At 40.4% G+C, this 20,291-nt stretch overlaps 1 protein-coding gene across 4 annotated transcripts in view; it reads right to left on the bottom strand.

Annotated features, from left to right (window-relative positions):
* ACSF3 (acyl-CoA synthetase family member 3) overlaps nucleotides 1–20,291 on the bottom strand; it is a 237,147-nt gene that overhangs the window by 166,782 nt on the left and 50,074 nt on the right. The gene's annotated exons all lie outside the window — the stretch shown is intronic.

Below are 20,291 nucleotides of genomic sequence, written 5' to 3' on the forward strand. Positions count from 1 at the left end.
ATAGTAATAAAGCAGTTGCAATCTATATACCAGAATGAAGAGCTGTGATTTACCGAAAGGTATATGATATGTGTGTGCGCACACATAATACATGCACATAGGCAAAGACATACGCATGTATATATACACAAATATATGCATATACATAAACATACACATTGACATATACATTCATGTGCATGTTTGTATATTCAAGCTTGGATTCAATATAACAAAGTATTATAGGCATGACTCAATATAGAGAACGGGCGCTTTCCTGAACATCTAGAGCAGAATTTCCAAATGTTCCATCCTAGTCTCCTAACTTATGTAAAGAAATTAGGAGGCATGTCAACATTTGATGGTCTGTTAGGATCTGCTTCTGCCCAGTACAGGTAATTCTCTACCACCAGAGGGGCTGACTTCCCAAGCAATACTAGTACTGCCTCTCACTCTCCATTAGAAACACATCCCATGCTGAAAATCAAAAATTAATTAATTAATTAATTTGTTGTGGAAAGAAATAAAGTAAAATCCCCACATCCAGAGCTAGTTTAAAATGGAAAGTTTCCAGGTCACCAAATGATTGCTTCAGAGTCGCTGAACTTTTTTTAGCACATGTTTTCTCATAGTCCAGTCGTTCTAGGACCACAGAATCAAACAAAGAATTGTGGGTAAAAGAGTCAGTGGCAAGCAAACCAATACCAGAACCAGAAAGTTTCAGAACCAACAAGGGCTCCCTTGCTGGTGAACTTAATAAACCTTCTTGGTTCCCAAACTTTCTGGTTCTGGTATAGGTTTTTTTTGGCACCAACAGTTTTACCCACAAGATAGTACAGATGTTACTTAGCCTTTCAGTCTGGCTAGTTTACCCAGCATCATCACTTTGCCCCTTAGTGAACATGTGATTGACCTCCCCTTTTAATTCCTTCTCTACGTTCAAACTACTCCTTTCCTCAAAGGATCACCACTTCCAGCTTTTGGGTGGGGGTTGATTTTTTTACCTTCTCTTCTCAACGCCCACCTCAATCCACAGTGGACATGCCCTAACACCACCTTTGCCCCCACCCAGCTAGAGTGGAACATGAGGGTGTGGGGAAAAAACAACCACAAAATGTAAATTTCTCAAAGGTTCTTCACAGTCACCTTGTTGGCCAGTCGTTCTCCTATTTTTCCCCCAGTCCTGCTCCCTGGCTCATTTTCATTACTTTCTACTTCAGTGAAGCCCCCACCTTCTCCCTCTCTCCCTCACTTGCTTTGTCTTTTGTTCCACTGCCTGAGAACAATCAGCTCTCTTTTGAAATGTTGTCACCCTTAATACAGGAAGACACATTTAACAAAGGCACTTTCCCTGTGGGAGGGGGAGCTCTGAAATTTGGCTCCTTTCCTCCCTCTCCTCATCAAGGGATTGTTTCCTGCCATCAAGGTTCTGTAAAGAGGACGCATAAAAGGCACAGGCTTAAATAGCACCATGGATCATGCACTGAATTATGATAGGGATTATTTTTCCTATAGATGACTCCCACACAGGGAGGAAAAGGAAAAGAAGGCATCAATTATGGGAGAAATCAAACCACACCAATGAAAGTAAATGGTGGCTCCCACTCTGGATGACCTTTGGGCCAGACCAGGGTTCCTCCTCTGAGCTGACCTGCTTCAGGGGAGCATGCCTCTGAGCAAGTAAACACAAAAAGGCAAAGATGAAACTGAGAGGAAGAAAAAAAAAAGTGACTGGGATTTCATATTTGACCTATAAGCAGAAGTCAGCTCTCCTCTGGAAAGGTTGAATAAAGCAGATCTATGAAGCTTACTAGTTCAGTAATATAAAAAAATGTAGACACATCCTTTGCCTTTGTTTCCCATCAATCAATTCATCTTCAATAACTACAAGGATCATGGGTAAATTGATAGGCAGAGATGAGAGGACCCACAGTTAATCCATGAGACTGCGAGCTCCTTGAAGGTAGGGGCTGTTTTCACCTTTCTTGGTATCCCCAATGTTTAGCTCAGTGCCTGACACATGGTAGGCACTTAAGAAGAGTTATACTAAGATATTTTGCCAGAGGGAATAGGGACCCTTGCAAGGACTAAACACAAATTTCTCTTTAAATGAACTAGGTTTTCTAAATTAGCTCCCTAACTTGGAAAATATTGAAGCATCAGGTAAGAATATACCCCCAAATTCCAACTTGTACCACTGATGGAAGCTAATTTGGCATTAAATAATCAATAATAATAATAATAATAATTGTAGTAAGAAGAAGAATTCCAACATTTAGAAAGTGCCTATTAAAACAATCCTATGTAGTACAGAATACAAGAAGTGTGAATATTTGAATTTTACAAATGAGGACAGTGAAGCTCTGAGAGATTAAATAATTGGCTTGTGATCATACCATGAGTAACCATTAAAGCCAGGTTTTGAAGTCAGATAGCCAAACACCAAATTCAATGTTCTTTCTACTATCCCCTGCTGCTACAACTCTCCCTTGTTGACAGAAACAAAGGAAAAGGATTAGATCAGAGGTTGGCAAATAGTTTTTAATCAGCCAATCACAATAAATACTTATTAAGGCCCTACTATGTGCCAGGCACTGTGCTAAATGCAGGGGATACAAAAAGAGGCAAAAGACAGTCCCTGCCCTCAAGGAGTACACAATATAAAAATGTAAAAACCATTCTTAGCTTGCAGAAGATCCTGGGCCAAATCATGCGTTTTCCATGCATCTGGAGTTTATTCAAAAGTAGGTTTACAAAGTGCTTTTAAGAAACTGCATTACAAGTTTTTAAATAATGTGTTGCTATTTTAATAATGTAACGTCCCAACAGAAACCAAAATTTGTTGCAAGTTGGCATAAACTTTCTAATGACGACTAAGTAGGACACATACATGATGCTCCTGTATTCCTCTTTAAAAAATTCACATGCAACTTCACTTGCCTGAAAATATTCCCTCCAAAAGGTCAAAGAGCTGATAAATTTCTGCAGTAAAAACATGCCCCTCCTTTGCAAATGAACCTCCTCCTCAGAGATTCCCTGTGAATTCCCTGTAAAAGACTTGGAAGAGATGTCTTTTTGTCTCTGTTTTGGATAGCCTTTCTAATTTCAGAGGCTCCTCTCCACTCTGGCTCCATGGAATTGCATTTTTTGGGCACAGTATACCCAAAGTCCATCTAGGAACCATGATTTGCAAGGGGAGGGAGCGCTTTCAATGCTGAAATCACCAACCCTGGATGTTTTTAAGCATAAAAATAGAACTACAGCATTTACTTCACCAGTCTAAAGAAATGGAATTTTAATTAATAACCTCATTTCAAAGTGTCTAGGGAAATAGCCATTTTTAACTAAGGATGTATCAGGACTCAAAGTTCCAAAGACCCAACAAAATACTATGCTACCAACAGAATGACTGCCAAGAAATGAGTTTCACAAGAAAGATCCCCAAGGACAGGAGTGGACCTCCTGTAGCAAGCTTATGGAAAGATATGAATCAGTCAGTCAGTCAATAAACATTTTTTAAGAGTCTACTATGTGTCAGGCATTGAGGATACCAAAAAAAAGGGAGAAGACAATTCCTGCTCTCAAGGCGCTTACAATCTAATAAGACATGCAAACAATTATAAACAAACAAAATACAGACAGGATAAATTGTAGACAATCAACAGAGGGAAAGCTCTAGTATCAAGGAAGATCAGGAAAGGCTTCTTATAAGGAGGTGGTATTTAAGTTGAGACTCAAAGGAAGACAGACAAGAGACAGATGGAAGGAAGAGAATTCCAGGTATGGGGACAGCCAGCAAAAATGTCTGGAGTTAGGAGATGTATCTTGTACAAGAAACAGCAAGGAGAATAGCATTACCGGATTACAGAATACGTGGGTGTTGGGGGTTGAATTAAGGTATAAGCTGAAGGTGTAAGAAGATTGGAAAGGTGGGGGGACAGGTTATAAAGGACTTGGAATAACAGGGTATTTAATATTTGATCCTCCAGGTGTGAGAGGGTCACCAGAGTTTACTGAGTGGGACAGAGTGTGTGCATGACATGGTCAGACCTGCCCTTTAGAAGATCACTTTGACAGCTGAGTGGAGGATGGACTGCAATGGGGAGAGATCTGTGTGGGGGCTATGATGTGCATCACTGGAGGAAACACCCAAACAGCTAAGAGATGCACTGTGGGTACCATAATACAATACAATACTAATTAAAATTGTAAACTCACTCTCCATCCAGGCCTTGCAGATGCAATAAAAGCCTGACACGAAGATGAGTCTTATTTCATGGGTGTTGGTCATGCTTCTGACACTAGTTTGATATAAGGGGTCCCAGAGTATCTTGCCTTTACGTTTTTGCATTTCACAAGGAAGCTCATTAAACTTTGTTTTATGTTATCTCCCATGTCTGCACCTAAGACTGCAATGAGACAGGCAAAGGGCAGATATCAAAGTTGAATTAATTTTCCCAGGGTCATCTGGGAGTTCAGTCAGTAGAGAAACTGAGGACTAATTCAGGTCATCTGTCCTTCACTCAGTACCCAATCCCCTAGAAACTGTTCCCTCTCAATGAAATGCCCCAAATCCAAAGAAATCAGAGTGGAATTACCTGAGGCAATTAATTGATCCTGGACTTTGGATAACCTAATAAGCCACCAGATTTTGCTTTTCAGAGTATGACATCATTAGTGGCTTTCCTCTGGTTTAGAGCAGCACAATTTATCTCTCCTGGTCTATCCTGTCACTGTCAACTCATCAATCACAAGCACAGAATATCGACAACCCATCATTCTGTTTTTATTATTTTGTTCTCTTTGGCTGGATAACATGCTGAAACCCAGGGGCTCTAAAAACAGCTAAATGTAACAACGGATTTCTGATCATCCAATAATACCATGATAGGGCTTTTATTTTTAGGTTTGGGTTTTGTATTTAAGGTATATCAATCATATGCAAGATACTGTATGACCAAGGAACACTGGAAGAACCAAGGTCTAATGTGTCCTTGAACTTGACTGTAGACTTCAAGGATTAATCCTATTGAGTTATGGTTGTCAGTTCAATGTTTCAGAAAAAAGGCAAACCACTCCCACAGGCCCTCATATAAATGGCAGCAGCCCCTTCTAAAGCTAAATGCAGCTATTAACTAAAATCCCATTTCTCTGGGGAGGAGCAAATGTTCCCAGTTACTCTATACTTAACTGGTACAGTTATATAGCTGTAGGGATGACAGGTAGTCATAAAACAAACAAACAACCAAACAAAAACCATCACCACAGTTTAGTTGGAAATCCTACTCCCTAGTTAGAGATGTCTAAAATTAGAAAATCTTAGTTGAATACGTGCAAAGAGCTTCTTAAGCAACTATGAGAGCCAGTGAGCTTGGAAACCAGTTTCTGCATTTGTCTTAATGGCTTCCCAACAATTCTCTCTGGTACTTTTAGCCTCATTTGAGATACGGGATTTCTAGTAACCGTGCTGCAAAACAGTATGTTGGTTCACAACTGATTCAGAAAGACAATCACTAATGAATCACCAACGTGACTCCTGGCAGGGTCTTTGTGTATTGCTTGGAAATCAAAATACTGATTCAGCCCACTTAGGTCTGCTTAGCTTGTTGCATTTAATGGCCTATCACACAAAATTATAAAAGTATAGGCATAAATAAGCCACAATGGTAAAAACAGGATTATTTAGCCAAGAAGAAAAAAAAAATTGATAGGAATTTAGTTGACCTATTAAAAAATGATGAAGACAACAGTAAAAATTAATCAGTCCTTGCTTTCATTCTGTTTTATAATATGAGTACAAGAGAATTTACAATGAAATTAATGGACAGAAAAATTTAGGCTGCTTGTGCAATTCACTGCTGCAGGTCATTGAGTAAATCATGGGTGGAAATTTTTATTTCTCTAAAAGGATGGGTAACTTCATAACTATGAACAGTACCTAAAGTTAAGACTGGGAAAAGATTAGTATGATCAATCATCACACATCTGGGTGTAACCCAACTACTGTCCTCTCCAAGTAGAGAAAGATGCTCCCTGAGAGTCCAAAGTCTTCTCTAAGCACTAACACATCAGCCACTGGCTAGTGCTGGAAGAGGGATACAATACTTCTCGGACTTGGGAACTGGCATAGTCTTTGGTTTCACTGAAAAGTAACTTTCTGACTTTCCAGTGACCAGTACTGTGCATTTCTTATTGTAAATTCCTGAATTCATCATGTGTTTGTGGATTTCATTTAGCGTGGTTTGAAAGTTTATTTGTGTGCTCACAGAAGCACTGGAATCAATATCACAGAGTTCCAACCCAAAGGCTGCTTCTGTGATTACCTTTGCCACGTGTCTGTCAAAAGTAGCTTTCCATAAAAATTGGGACACTAGTGCACTGTTGGTGAAATGGTAAACTGATCCAACCATTCCAGAGGTTTGGAACCATGCCTAAGGAGCTATAAAATTGTGCATACCCTTTGACCCAGCAATATTACTACTAGGTCTGTATCCCAAAGACATCATAAAAATGGGAAAAGGATCAACATGTACAAAAATTTATAGCAGCTCTTTTTTGTGGTGGCCAAGAATTGGAAGTTGAGAGGATGCCCATCAATTGGAGAATTGCTGAACAAGCTGTGATATATGAATGTAACGGAATACTATTAAATGCCAACTTCAGAAAAACCTGGAAAGACTTGTATGAACTGATGTTTAGTGAAGTGAGTAGAACCAGGAGAACATTGTACACAGTAACAGCAACATTGTGCGGTGACTGACTTTGATAGACTTAGCTGAGGATCTAAGACAACTCCAAATGACTCATGATGGAAAATGCTGTCTATATCCAGAGAAAGAACTATGGAATCTGAATGTAGATTGATGCATACTATTTGCTTTCCTTTTCTTTTGTTGTTTTGCTTTATTTCTTCTTTCTCGTGGTTCCTCACATTAGTTCTAATACTTCTATACATCATGACTAATGTAAAAATATGCTTAATATGAACATATAAGTAGAGCCTATATCAGATTGCACATTGTCTTGGGGAGGGGGGAGGAGACAGAGGAGGAGAAAATTTAAAACTCAAAATCTTATGGAAGTGAATGCTGAAAACTAAAAATTAATAAATAAACTGTTTAATAGAAAAAAAAAAGAAATAAGCAGGATGATTTGAGAAAAACTCAGACTTACATGAAATAATACAAAGTGAAATGAGCAGAACCAGGAAAACACTATACACAGTAACATCAATATTGTATGATGATCATTTGTGAATGACTCAGTTATTCTCAGCAATATAATGATCCAAGCCAATAACAAAGGACAATTGAAGGATGAAAAATGCTATCCAGAGAATTGATGGAGTCTGAATGTAGATCGAGGCATATATTATTTTTCACTTTATTTTTTATGGGTTTTTTTGTTTGTGTTTTCTTTCACATGATTGCACATGTATAACCTTTATCAGACTGCTTACTGTTTGAGGGAAAGGGGGAGGAGGAAGGGAGAGAAAGAATTTGGAATTCAAATTTTTAAAAAATGAATTAAAATTGTTTCTACATATAATTGGGAAAATATAAAATATTATTTTTTTTAAAATAACTTTCAAAAGTAGATATGGGGGCAGCTAGGTGGCACAGTGGATAGAACTATGGTCTTGGAGTCAGCAGGACCTGAGTTCAAATATAGCCTCAGTCACTTGACACTTACTAGCTTTGTGACCCTGGGCAAGTCACTTAACCCCAATCGCCTCACCAAAATGCAAAAAAAAAAAAAAAAGTGGATATGGGGAAAGGGGCACCAAGATGGAGAAGTGACAGGAAGCAATGCAGCCAACATTCCATTCATAAAACTCCTCCAAACTGAACTAAAAAATGCACCAGGTCAAATTCTGATGAGGAAATCCAGAAAAAGTCACAGTGAGTCCTGTGTTTGGCCCAGGTCAGAGAGAGATAGACAGAGAATCTGCTGACACTGGGGCCAGGTTTGGAGTAGGGAACACACTGGCAGGTGAAGCATTCCACTTCCCATGGAAAGGCTATGCATCCAGGACAAGAGGTGGTCTCAGACCCATACTGGGGCATGCCCAGACCAATACGAGGTAACTACAACCAGGGCAGTTGCCCACTACCCAGTTCTGGGTCACAGATCCAGGCAAGACTGAGAAGTGGACCTTTCCATAGGGGTAGCATTCCTGCACAGGGAGGCCCCGGGCAGTAGGAGGAAGCTCAGAAGCAAGCAGCAGTCACTCAGCTCAGAGCCCCAGGGGCAGAATGAGATCTCAGTTCCACCTAGCATCTAACCCAAATTGCAGAGGAATGACCAAGGAAGGAATCTCAGACAAGGGGAAGGGGTGGGAGAGAGTATAATTCTGTTACTCTGAACCAACAGAGCTTTCCAGCTGACGGACGGGTCTGAGTCCAGCAGTATCTACTCTTGCTCAGACCCAAACCCAAACCCAGGTCAGGAACTTGTAGAGCGCAGGACCCGGGGAGCCGAATCAGAATTTCCCCTCCATCAGACCATTCATTTTGCAGGTCCCCAGCCTGTCCTTGAGATCTTGGAATAACACAACACTCCTTACCCCAAGAAAGCAAGCAACAAGACCAGCCCGGACCTTCATTCCAGAAGTGCCACAGAGGCCAGCCTTAATATCAAATTCAAGTTCAATCAAGGAGGCAAGAAGAAAGGGCAAACAAAAAAAGAACCCCACCATAACAAGCTCTTTTGTTATCAGGGATACTCAAGACACAAAAGCAAAGATGGGACTTTTGCATCTTCACAAGTTGGGTGTAAGGAGGCCACAGCACTTTTCTGATCGGGACTGTAAGGGTTATTAGCAAAGAAATGAGTGATCATGAAAGGGAGTTGGCCCATTATATGGGAAGAGGTAGGATAACAAATAGATAGCCTGACTGCTTCACTGGTACTACGAATTTTTTTTTTTAACCTAGAGGAAGGTCTCTACTGCACTGGGTGAATTTTCTATGGAGGACATACAGGAGAACATGGAAATGAACCCCACAGGATGAGAAGGCATGGATAGGCTGTGATCTGAAGGAGGCAATATCCACAACATTAAGATGGGAGATCTGCTGAAATACTGTACTACTCTTGTGGACAAGACAGAAAAATGTGATGATGATAGACCTGGTTGAATGACTGAATCCATCAGTCACGAATGGACCAATGTCACCTTCAAGGTGACCTTCTCTACTGGAGCATCCCGACCTTGGCCTGACTACTTCTCAACATGAACATGATGCTCAAGTCAATGTTATCACCATCACCATCTAAAATTTATGTGCTCTAAGAGCAACTTCAATGGGCATTTATTAAGTACTAAAAAAAAAAACCTACTATATAAAAATGTGCTAAGTAACAAACTCTTAAAATGAGAAGGCTGGTGAAAGGGGACCAAAGAACCAAAAGGAAACGCTGTGACAGGGGGAGAGCAACCAAACCGATCTGAAAAAAGGTCCTTATAACCCAAACAAGAAAAAAAATTTTTTTAATTCCAAATTCCACTCACTTGGTTTCTACCAGCAGTACAGCACCTAAAGAAAAGAGAAACAAACACTTTCCTTTCAAATGGATTGCCGAGTCTGGTACCAAAGACAAGTTCAGAAGAGGTTGAGAAAAATTAATCCGTAGACAGCCTAACCAATCTCAAGATCAAGACCACTGAGGGATCAGGGTGAAGAGGAAATGTGGCTGAAGTGAAAAATCACAGTGAAAATGACAAACAGTAACATTTCCCATTGAATTTATGTCTAAAAGGCAGCAGAAAATAAAAGCAAATTGGAAGGAAGCAATGATCCCATCAGAATTGGCTTCAACCTGCGGGAGAGGCAATCTGAAGGCATCTCCCATGCAACCAGGAGATCAAATCAGCCAAATGATATTGGCAAAACAATTTCATTGCACAAAAATGAACTGTCCTGGTTTGTTCAAATGAAAATTGGTTTCAACTTTTAAAATCACTAAGGAAGCTGTTGATCTTTGTCAAATAACCCACAGTAGGAATTCCACAACAGCCAAGAAATGCTACCATGCAGCAACAGAGATGAGGTGGAAGACTTTCTTTTTATTGAGAATTCACTAGAAAGCAGGTAATGGAATGTTCTAGGGACCAAGTTAGACAACATCATGGAGTGCTCTAAATAACTGCCTGAGTGGATATTCTAGTAGCAGCTCTTATTTACCCCTATGCTCAAATTATTTTTCATTCCTAAATTAACATAGGGGAAACACCTTTTTTTTCCCCACCCTTTTCATAAGTGGCAGTTTCACTAATAAGCAGCTAGATGGTATAGTGGATAAGGCACTGGACCTGGAGTTGAGAAGACACAAGTTCAAATCTGAACTCAGATACTTACTAGCTGTGTAACCCTGGCAAATTACTTAATCTCTACCTGTCTCAGTTTCCTTATCTATAAAATAGAGATAATAATAACACCTACATCCCAGGGTGGTTGTAAGAACAAGATGAGATAGTATGTGTTAAGCGCTTTGTAAATTTTAAAACGCTGTATAACTGCTAGCTAGATATTGTTATTAATACATACTAAGCTGTGTTCTTACTCCCCACAAGCCTTTCCTTATTATTACCTATGCGTAGGAATGGTCATGTCACACCTCTTCTCGAAAATCTTCAGTAGCTCCCCTACTATCTTCTGAACAAAGTTTAAGTCTTTTGGCTTAGCATTTAAAGCTTCTTCACAAACTGGTGCCATTTTATCTCTTATGATGTCAAACCTGAAACTTCGCTCACCCTATCTCTGGTTTCAATCATTTATTCATTAGTGCTCTATGATGGTGTCTCTGCACCCAGTCAGTCAGTCAATAAAGATTTATTAAGTGCCTACTATGTACCTGGCACTGTTTGAGGCCCTGGGAATACAAAAAGAGGCAAAAAACAGTCCCTGCCTTCAAAGAGCTTACAATCAGATCAGGAAGACAACACGCAAACAAATATGTACAAACAAGCTATGTGCCAGAGAAATAGGAAATAATTAACAGAGGGAAAGTACTCTAATTAAGGGGGTGGGGGAAGGTTTCCTGCAGAAGGGAGAATTTTATTTGGGGTGTAAAGGAAGCTGGGGAGATTAGTAATGGGAATGGAGGAGGGAGAATAGTCTAGGGGCAGCTAGGTGGTGTAGTGGATAGAGCATCAGCCCTGGAGTCAGGAGGACCTGAGTTCAAATCTGACCTCAGACCAAACACTTGACACTTACTAGCTGTGTGACCCTGGGCAAGTCACTTAACCCCAATTGCCTAAAAAAAAAAGAGAATATTCTAGGGATGGGGTAGAGCCAGAGAAAATGCCCAGAGATTCCATCTGATGTTAAATTTATCTCAGCTAACTTCATCTCATATTATTTCCCTCCTTGCACTTCATATTCTGAATAAATTACTCTCTGTCCCCAAATATGCCCTGCTCTTTCTCATTCCTATGTCTTTGCTAATGCAGTTCTCCATAGGTAGAATATCTTTCCTCTCTGTTGTTCTTAAAGAATTCCCCTCCTGTAAAGCCCAACTCATATGGCCCCTCCTCCATGAATGCCCCGTGTGCCCCTCCAACCTCACACAGCCCCTTCTTTTAGACTTTAATGCATGCAGCAAATATTCCCACACTTGGAATGGATCCATCCATCCATCTGTGGGAGCATGCTTCCCCCTTACTAGACCATAAGCTTCAAAAGGGCAGGGTTTATGTCTTTTCTAAACTTGGTATCTCCCCCATCACCTAGCACAGTGCTCTGAATGCTCTGAAAACATTATTGAAAGGTTGTTGAAATGAACTACACTGAAAACCAGCATGCTATTGTGGGAAGGGCACTTAACATAATTTGAGCCCCAGCAATGTGACCTAACACAAGCCATCTAACTCTTCTGAGCCTCAGTTTCCTTCTCGGTAAACTGAGAATTGGATTAGATCATTTCTCAAGTCCCTTCCAGCTCTAAATCTTATTAATTGGTATTAATAAAAATAAATTGACAAATTAAATAAATCCTGTGAAATTAATTGAATTGAAAACTGGCTCACAGACGTGGAAGGTTCTTTTTTTTTTTTCTCTTTCTCTCTTTTCTGGATATCAAAAGTTTTGCTGTTTTCAGGGAAACAACACTGTTTGTTAAGAGGTCATGTAGGATCCTGGGGTTGTAGTCAACTCAGCTGTAAAATGGAATCAATTTTCAGAAAATCACAAGATCTAGAGGAATCCCAGATATGCAGGAATTCTAGCAGACTGCCCAACACTGGCAAATACACAGAAGAGAAGGGTACAGCTTCTACACTGCCTTATTAAATTTATTTTTCTATTCACATGGGAACCAAGTCTCCATGCGGCGCTCAAAGAACTCTGCTCTCTCTTAAATGATGGAAATCCCAGTGGTTAGCTCAACACAAGCCGTTCTCAGCAACGTGGGAGACAGAAACAGTCCTTTCTTCAAAAGGAAATCAGGTCATCAATGGCTTCATTCTCATGTCTGTTAGAACCTGAAACTGTTTGCGCTCCCCATGACTTGGGTTTTCATCATTTATTCATCAGCATTACTTGATGGTCCTTCTGAATTCCAGGCTGAAGCTTTTAAACCCCTTACTATGCTACAGGCATGCTGAAAGAGAAGCAAATGCTTTCCCTGGGACCTGGAAATATAAATGCACATGACAGGCTCTGGCTTTCATTTATTTTTTATTTTATACCCACACATCAAAAGACATTACTTCGGAAAGAATGCTAAGGGCTAAAGACAGATTTACAGAGAAGCAAAACTTTATCACTTGTTTGAGTCAAGGTTTGCAAGAAATTATCAAACCCAATCCATGCATCTATTACCTACCCTTCCTCCAAATTTCCTTTTTTGAGTTTTTACTGAATTATCTCACAATCAAGCCACAGATAACTAGCTCAACAATGCCTGGAAACAGTATCTGGTGTTCTTATGGCTAATAAATCGAGGGGTTGGGATTCTTACTTCTGGAAGGATAACAAATGCTTTTCAGTGGAAGGAACTTATTCCTTCCTCAGCAATGCTCTGGTAGACATGAGAACCAATGTAAGATCTGGCACCCAAAACATAAATTCGGCATTTCATCTTCTAACATCCCTTTATTCCACATCAGGATTCTTCACGTGGTCAGTATCTCAACCAGAACAAAACACATAAAACACAACAACAACAAATCTTAAATGAGGCGCAGATGAAAAGTGAATACACCAACCCATGGCCCACCTGGATGGCAGTGTGGTTTAGTGGAAATGGCACAAGATTTCAAAGGAGAGCACCTGGTTTTGAATTTCAGTTCTGTTACTTACGTGACCTTGGTTACTAGTGTGTGGCTTTAGGAAAAATCACTTCACTGCTTAGGGTCTCAGTTTCTCCATCTGTAAAATTAGGTGAGACTAGCTGACCTCCAAGTTCCCTTTCATCCCTAAACTCTATATTCCTATATTGGAAACAGTCATTAAAATTTCAATGTGGAAGCAAAGCACATTTATTGACCGCCACTCAAGACACGGGCTCTCAGATGACTGCCTAGATATATTTGACAGGCCCTTGGTTTCCAAAGAAACAACTTGGGAGCAAAATTTCTAAAATTTCACTTTAATATGGGTAATACAAGAATTATAATAATGGCCAATTAGGCAGTGTGGAATAATGGGCAGAAGGCAGGAAGTGAAGTGAAGAAGACCTGGGTACAAATCTCAGCTCTGACACTCACTAGGTATGTGTCCCTTCACCTCTCTGACCAGAAGACATCCCAAAGTCCCTACCTGACAGGACTCTTCTGAGGCTCAAGTGACATATTGCATATAAAGTACTTTGCCTGCTTTCAAGTGCTGTGCAAATGCCAGTCAGGGCTATTATCAGGCATACTGAATGATATGAACCCTTAAAGTTAACGAGAATCCTTTTGTACTCTGGCCCACATAGAAATCAGATAGGACTATAATTAGTGGCAAGGAAGGTAAGAGATCTCACACTCACACACACACACACACACACACACACACACACACACATTCTACCACACAAATTTTCCAGCTGCTGCAACCTATCAACACTGAAAAACTGATAGGATATATGTCCTCCTTCCCTCCCTCTTTCCCTTCTCCTCCTCCTCCTCCTCCTCCTCCCCCTTCTTTGCCTCCTTTTCCTTCCTGCTTCTTTCCTTTCCTTCCCTTCTTCCCTTCTCCTGCTCTCTCTCCATCTCTCTTCCCTCTCTCTCCCTGTTCCTTCTTTTTCCCTCCTTCTGTTTCCCTCTTTCCCCTCTCTCTCCTCTCCAAAACAGGGATGAGGCTCATAAGCAGGAACAGGGTGAGTGACTAAGGAAAATCTGTCCAGTCAAGGTCTTTACTACAAGTGCTTGGTGAATACACGTACCTCACATCACAGTACAGACATGTTCTGGAAAATTGTGTGCAAATCAAATTTCATTTTTAAAGTATGAAGACAGCTGGTTGTTTAAAGGAATCCTACAGGGAATTATTTTGCAAAATGAAGAGTAAATAAGCACCATACAACTTATCCCTTGTATAAATCCAGATGGTGAGCCTAGGCCTACTTCTTTGATACTTGGCTGGATCCATGACCTCATTAACATGGGGACTTTCCTTCTGCCAGTGAATATTGCCAACCTTCAGGGCCTTCTCATTCTGAATGAGTCTTGTCTGTGTATTTCCATCCTACTTCTATGGACGATCCACTTACTCAGGGGTCTTTAATATTTTGTAGATACACACACAAATACTTAAGCAAGGCCCAAATGGAAAAGAGATCCCTGACAGTGGGGTTCAGCAGAAACTCCTATGTATGGATGATACTGTGCTGATTGCATCAAGCCTTAGAATACTACGAGCTTCCACAACGAGATCCATGATTATTCAAAAGAAATTAATGTAATACTCCCTGTTGGAATAATGAATGAATAAGCATTTATTAAGCACTTACTATATGTGAATGATTGAATAAGCATTTATTAAGCACTTACTCTATCTGTCAAGCACTACGCTAAGCAGTGGAGATACAAAGACATTTTCAGCCCTTAAAGAGTTCATATTTTAATTAGAGGAAGACAATATAAATAGGGGAGTGGTAACCATGGAGGGGAGGAGAAAGGCTGTTGGTGAGGCTATTGAGCAGATGGCCTGTGGATCAGAAAGTAAAAAATTAAATGAATGGAAACTAAATATCTATTCTCCAGACTATTACAGGCAGCTGGAGGGCCAGCCTATTGAATTCATATGTGCATCAGTACATATATTTGTGACAGGCAGTGTAAGCAAACAATGAGTTAAGCACAGAATTGAATAGGAGGAAGAAAGTTTGCTGGATTGCTCCTGGGAAAATGGACAGTGCTTTTAATGATTCCCCCGCTGTTCCCCAATGCAAACACCCAACTTTTCAACATAAATGTTCTCTGCATGATGCTGAACAGTTGAGAGTTGTACAGCATCACATTCTCTAAAGAATCATGGTGCTGGTGATGCAAAGGTCAATGAAACTAGGTGTGGGGGCTGTAAGGAGGCTACAGTGGATTGCCAATGATCAGGACGTCACAGAAGAAAACTCACTGAGGAGATGTATGATTTGTGAATGACAGCAGGCTGATCAGGTGGTAAGAGCAAGCGATAACAGATAGGCTGAGTGCTACCCACAAAATTTAACATGACCTAAAAGAAGGTTTCAAGCATGTTAGGTTGCTACTCTGTGCAGGCTCTATAGAACATGAATAAAAATAACACCAGATGGTCAATTGACACGTATGGATAGTCCTCAAGACTTCTGGTCAAGATAGAGGCCTGAACAGAGGCAAGCCACCCAGCTCCCACACAGCTACTCCAGTAAAAACCTGAAATTCATAACAGACCAAATAATGATCAAAAAATCCACTTAGAAACTACAGCGACTTCTTCTACCTCAGACTTGTACAAAAAGCCGGTCAGAAATCCACGGGCAATAGGAGAGGGGGCCACCAGTAATGCCAGCCCCAGCCCCAGCACAGGCATATAAGCTGGCAGCTTCTCAGAGAGACCAGAGCCAAACCAGAAACACACATAGCCTAGAGAGATCTGGGTTCAGAGGCAGCAAAAGACAAGGAAACCCCATCCACCATGCCTTAGGAAGGTCAGAAAGCTCAATGGTGGGGAATGTGGAAGCATTCAGGAATTAGCAGTGACCAATACACTATAGCAGCATTAGCAACAGCCCGGGGCGCGAAGGTCCGTAGCACTCGGTCCTCAAATGCCACAGAAGGCCTTGAAGATCCAAGAACATAGTTTTTAGGGAGTTCAAAGATTCATAAGTTATCTCTTCTTGATCCATTTTCTAGGTCAGTGGCTTTTTGTATTAGATGTCATATTTTCTTCTATTTTTTTTTCGATCTTTAGATTTTGTTCTAATATTTCTTGCTGTCTCTTGGAGTCATTGATTCCTGTTTGCTCAATTTTAGTTTTCAGGGAGCTCATTTCGTGGGTATGGTTTATCATACCTATTCTAAATTATTTCTTCTTCTTCTTTCTTCCAAGGCTTTTATTTAATTTTTAAAATCTCCTGCTTCATCTCTTCAAAGTATTCATGTACTTTGTGGAAATAATTTTTTTCCCTTTGAATCTGTACCTTTAGTTGTTACAAGTTCCTCAACTGGGGCTTTGTACGTAAGTCAGGATCTGCCTTTTGCTGTGCTTTTGGATAAGGTAATCAACTTTGTTTTGTCTGGCCCTGGGTGTAGCGGGTTTCTATATCTAAACCTGTCCCTGAGCCTCTACCCCCAGGGTTGTATAAGATCATATTTGTAAAATGCTTTGCAAATCTTAAGGAGCCTCATAAATGCTTATTATTGTCATTGGTATTATTATCATTAATTATTTTGACTAAATTTGGAGGATCTTACCATGTTCCTTATTAAATTATTCTACTTCATCTTTTGCAACTAAGGCTGGCACACGGTTGCCATTATCTTTGTGGTAGTGGGTTTACTTGAGTCCTGCAAGATAAGGCAAGCCAGTATCCCAAAGGAACAACAATTCATATTGCCTGAAAGTGCATGATTAAATCAGTTCTGCCAACTTGTTTGATCTCTTTCTTGAGGAGACCCAGTGGCTCGTCCTTCCCTTTGAAGGGTGGAAAAGCTGAAAATGGAAACTTCTTGATGTCTTCCAATTTTACATCTAGTGAGAAATTCAATTTGTATGCTGTTTAGTTTCCCTATTGGTATAGTAGTGTACCTATTTATTGATCATTGGACAAAAATCTCAAGTTGTAGGTGATCTAAAAATGATGTGAAAAACTTTCCTCCCCCTGATAGAAAGGTGGAAGACCAAAGATACAATAGATTGTTGTATAGATGATCAGATTCGCTAGCTATGTAGGTTGTTTCCTCTTTAGTATTTTTCTTGTTACGTGGGAGGATTCTTTGGGAATGAGGTTTATTGAAAAGAGATTACGGGGCAGCTAGGTGGCGCAGCAGATAGAGCACCAGCCCTGGAGTCAGGAGGACCTGAGTTCAAATTCGGCCTCACACACAATACTCATTAGCTGTGTACTCTAAGCAAGTCACTTAACCCCAATTGCCTCACCAAACAAACAACAAAAAAAACGAGAGAGAGAGAGAGAGAGAGATTGCAATATTAAAAACAAACAAACAACTAACTCATAATAGCTAAACAAATGGTGGTGCGTGAACATAATGGAATATTACTTTACTGTAAGAAACAATGAACATGGTGAATACAGAGAGGCATGGAAAGACTTACATGCACTGATACAAAGTGAAGTAAATACAACCAGAAAAACAATGTACATAATGACTACAACAAAGACATCAATAATTTTTTTTAACTTGTAAAACAACAAAAAGCATTAATAATTTTTTTTATTAATTTAAACCGTGTGACTCTTAGCCTTCTCTGCTCTATTTTCTTCTAGTACTCCATTTTCTCTCATGGCCAACTTCCTTGTGATGAGACTTGCCATTTTCAGCTAAGCTGATCCCCTAGACAAGTAGAAAGTCATAGACAGATTCATAGATTTAGAATTGGAAGGGACCTCTAAGATAATCTGTCTAACTTTTTAATGTTACAGATGAAGAAACTGAGACCTGGAGAAATGATGCAATTTGCCCAATTGTCTACATAGCTAGCAAGTTGCAAAGCCAGGATTCAAACCTAGGTCCTCGATTCTAAAGTCCCTTTATACCACGCCCATACTCAATCTCCCTAACTTGGTAGGAACCACCCTAACTTGTGTTCTATGAGTGCAGCCTTCATGAACCCTGTCACTTCCAGAGCCAGGCAGGTTAAATTATGGTAGCACTTCCATGGGAATCTGCTCAAAGCAAAGAGATAGCTTTAGAGGAGCAACCTTTCACTTTTTATGAGAAAGTATTTTTGAAATAGTTACGTGACAAACAACAACTCCCCCTGTCCTATTACAGGTGTATTCTAAGGGCAGCCTTGTTTGTCTTAGAACAAAATCTTTTTATTTCTAGGATCTGAATCCTAAGGACACTAATTTTATGATGACAGACTAAAGACACATACAGATTCATGCCGGTTAGCAAGACATGTGATCCGGAGCAGCTAGGTGGCACAGTGGATAGAGCACCGGCCCTGAAGTCAGGAGGACCTGAGTTCAAATCCGGCCTCAGACCAAACACTTGACACTTACTAGCTGTGTGACCCTGGGCAGGTCACTTAACCCCAATTGCCTTAAAAAAAGAAAGAAAGAAAGAAAGAAAGAAAGAAAGAAAGAAATGTGATCCTACTAAAGTACTAGGTGATGAGATGAGATCAAGAAAAGCTTCAGACCAAAAAGAAATGGGGTGAATTTGGTTTCCAGCAAGGGCTGGGAAGGTAGCTACTGGTTGTCCACTTAAGTCCAAGGGTGTTGGGGCATAAAACCCAGAGGAAGAAAGAATGGGCCAACGTGGCAGGGGTGGAAGAAGAGAGTGAACAACAGCAAGGATGCTGCCTGTGGGAGACCTCCTGCTAAGTAAATTAGTTGGCCAGGGAAGTAAACCAATTAGAACTGATAAACTAGGGTTGTATCTCAAGCACGACCAAGCTGAACACTTGTAATTTACCTTCCTGTACCTCGTTGGTATTCTCCAATTCTTCCCATTGCAGCAAAGAAGCTTTTGCACCCTCAATCTTTGACTAAGGATCTAGAATTTCAATTCTTGTACCTAAGTGAGGCTCCAAGAGAGGACAAGGGCACTGCTGGGCCACGGTCCAGACTTAAAAGAGGAGAAAACGCTCAATGTCTTGAGTGGCAGAAAAGGAACTAATCATGAGGAGCTTCGGTCAGAGGATGGCTCCATCAGGGACACCCAGCTGTGGACTCCACCTTCCTGAGAGCCACAGCTCTCTGACAATAAGACTCTAAGGGCTTAGAAAGTGTTTATCATTGTTGACTTGTTTTTCAGCCACATCCAACTCTTTGTGACTCCATTTGGATTTTCTTGGTAAAAATACTGGAGGGGTTTGCCATTTCCTTCTCCAGCTCATTTGACAGATGAGGAACCTAAAGCAAATAGGGTTAAGTGACTTGCCCAGGGTCTCACAGCTAGTAAGTGTCTAAGGCCAGATTTGAACTCAGGAAGATGAGTCTTCCTGACTTCAGCCCGGCCCTCTTATTTACCAGCTGCCCATAAGGGTCCAGAGAGCAGCAGGTTTTAATTGCTAACCCTTTCACTTTGCCCTCTCACGGGGCCACCATGGCACTGGCACCATCTCACAAAGTGCCTCTTTCCTGAATTGCATTGGCTCTCCCTAAATTGTTCCTAAAGGCCACATCTATGTACTTTAACTTCAATGGATTTGTGAAATCAATGTGGGAATGCCCTCCACTGCATTAATGCATTGGCACTGATTAGTGCAAATCACAGCTCATCCATTCTTCATCCTGTATAAATTTTGTCCATGTCTTTTCATAAATCTTCCAAGCACAGACAAGATAACAAGACTACAAGTTCTTACACTACGTATATGATGTGCCCAAGTCTACATTTCTTAAGAAATGTTTAGGTTGTACCCATTCTGATTAAAAACAATGGAGAGTATAGGAATAAAGAGAGTATTTCCTACAATGATAAGCAATATCTATCTACAACCATCAGCAAGAATTATCTGCAATGGAGATAAACTAGAAACCTTTCCAATAAGATCATGGAGAAGGAATGAAGCAAGAATGCCCATTATCACTACTATTAATCAATAGTACTAGAACGTTAACCAGAGAAGAAAAAGAAACCAAAGGAATATAGAATAGGCCACGAGGAAACAAAACTATCACTCTCTGCAGATGATATGATGGTACACAAA

This window comes from Vombatus ursinus, unplaced genomic scaffold, assembly GCF_900497805.2.
Source record: "Vombatus ursinus unplaced genomic scaffold, bare-nosed wombat genome assembly UNPS02005286.1, whole genome shotgun sequence".
NCBI classification, from domain to species: domain Eukaryota; kingdom Metazoa; phylum Chordata; class Mammalia; order Diprotodontia; family Vombatidae; genus Vombatus; species Vombatus ursinus.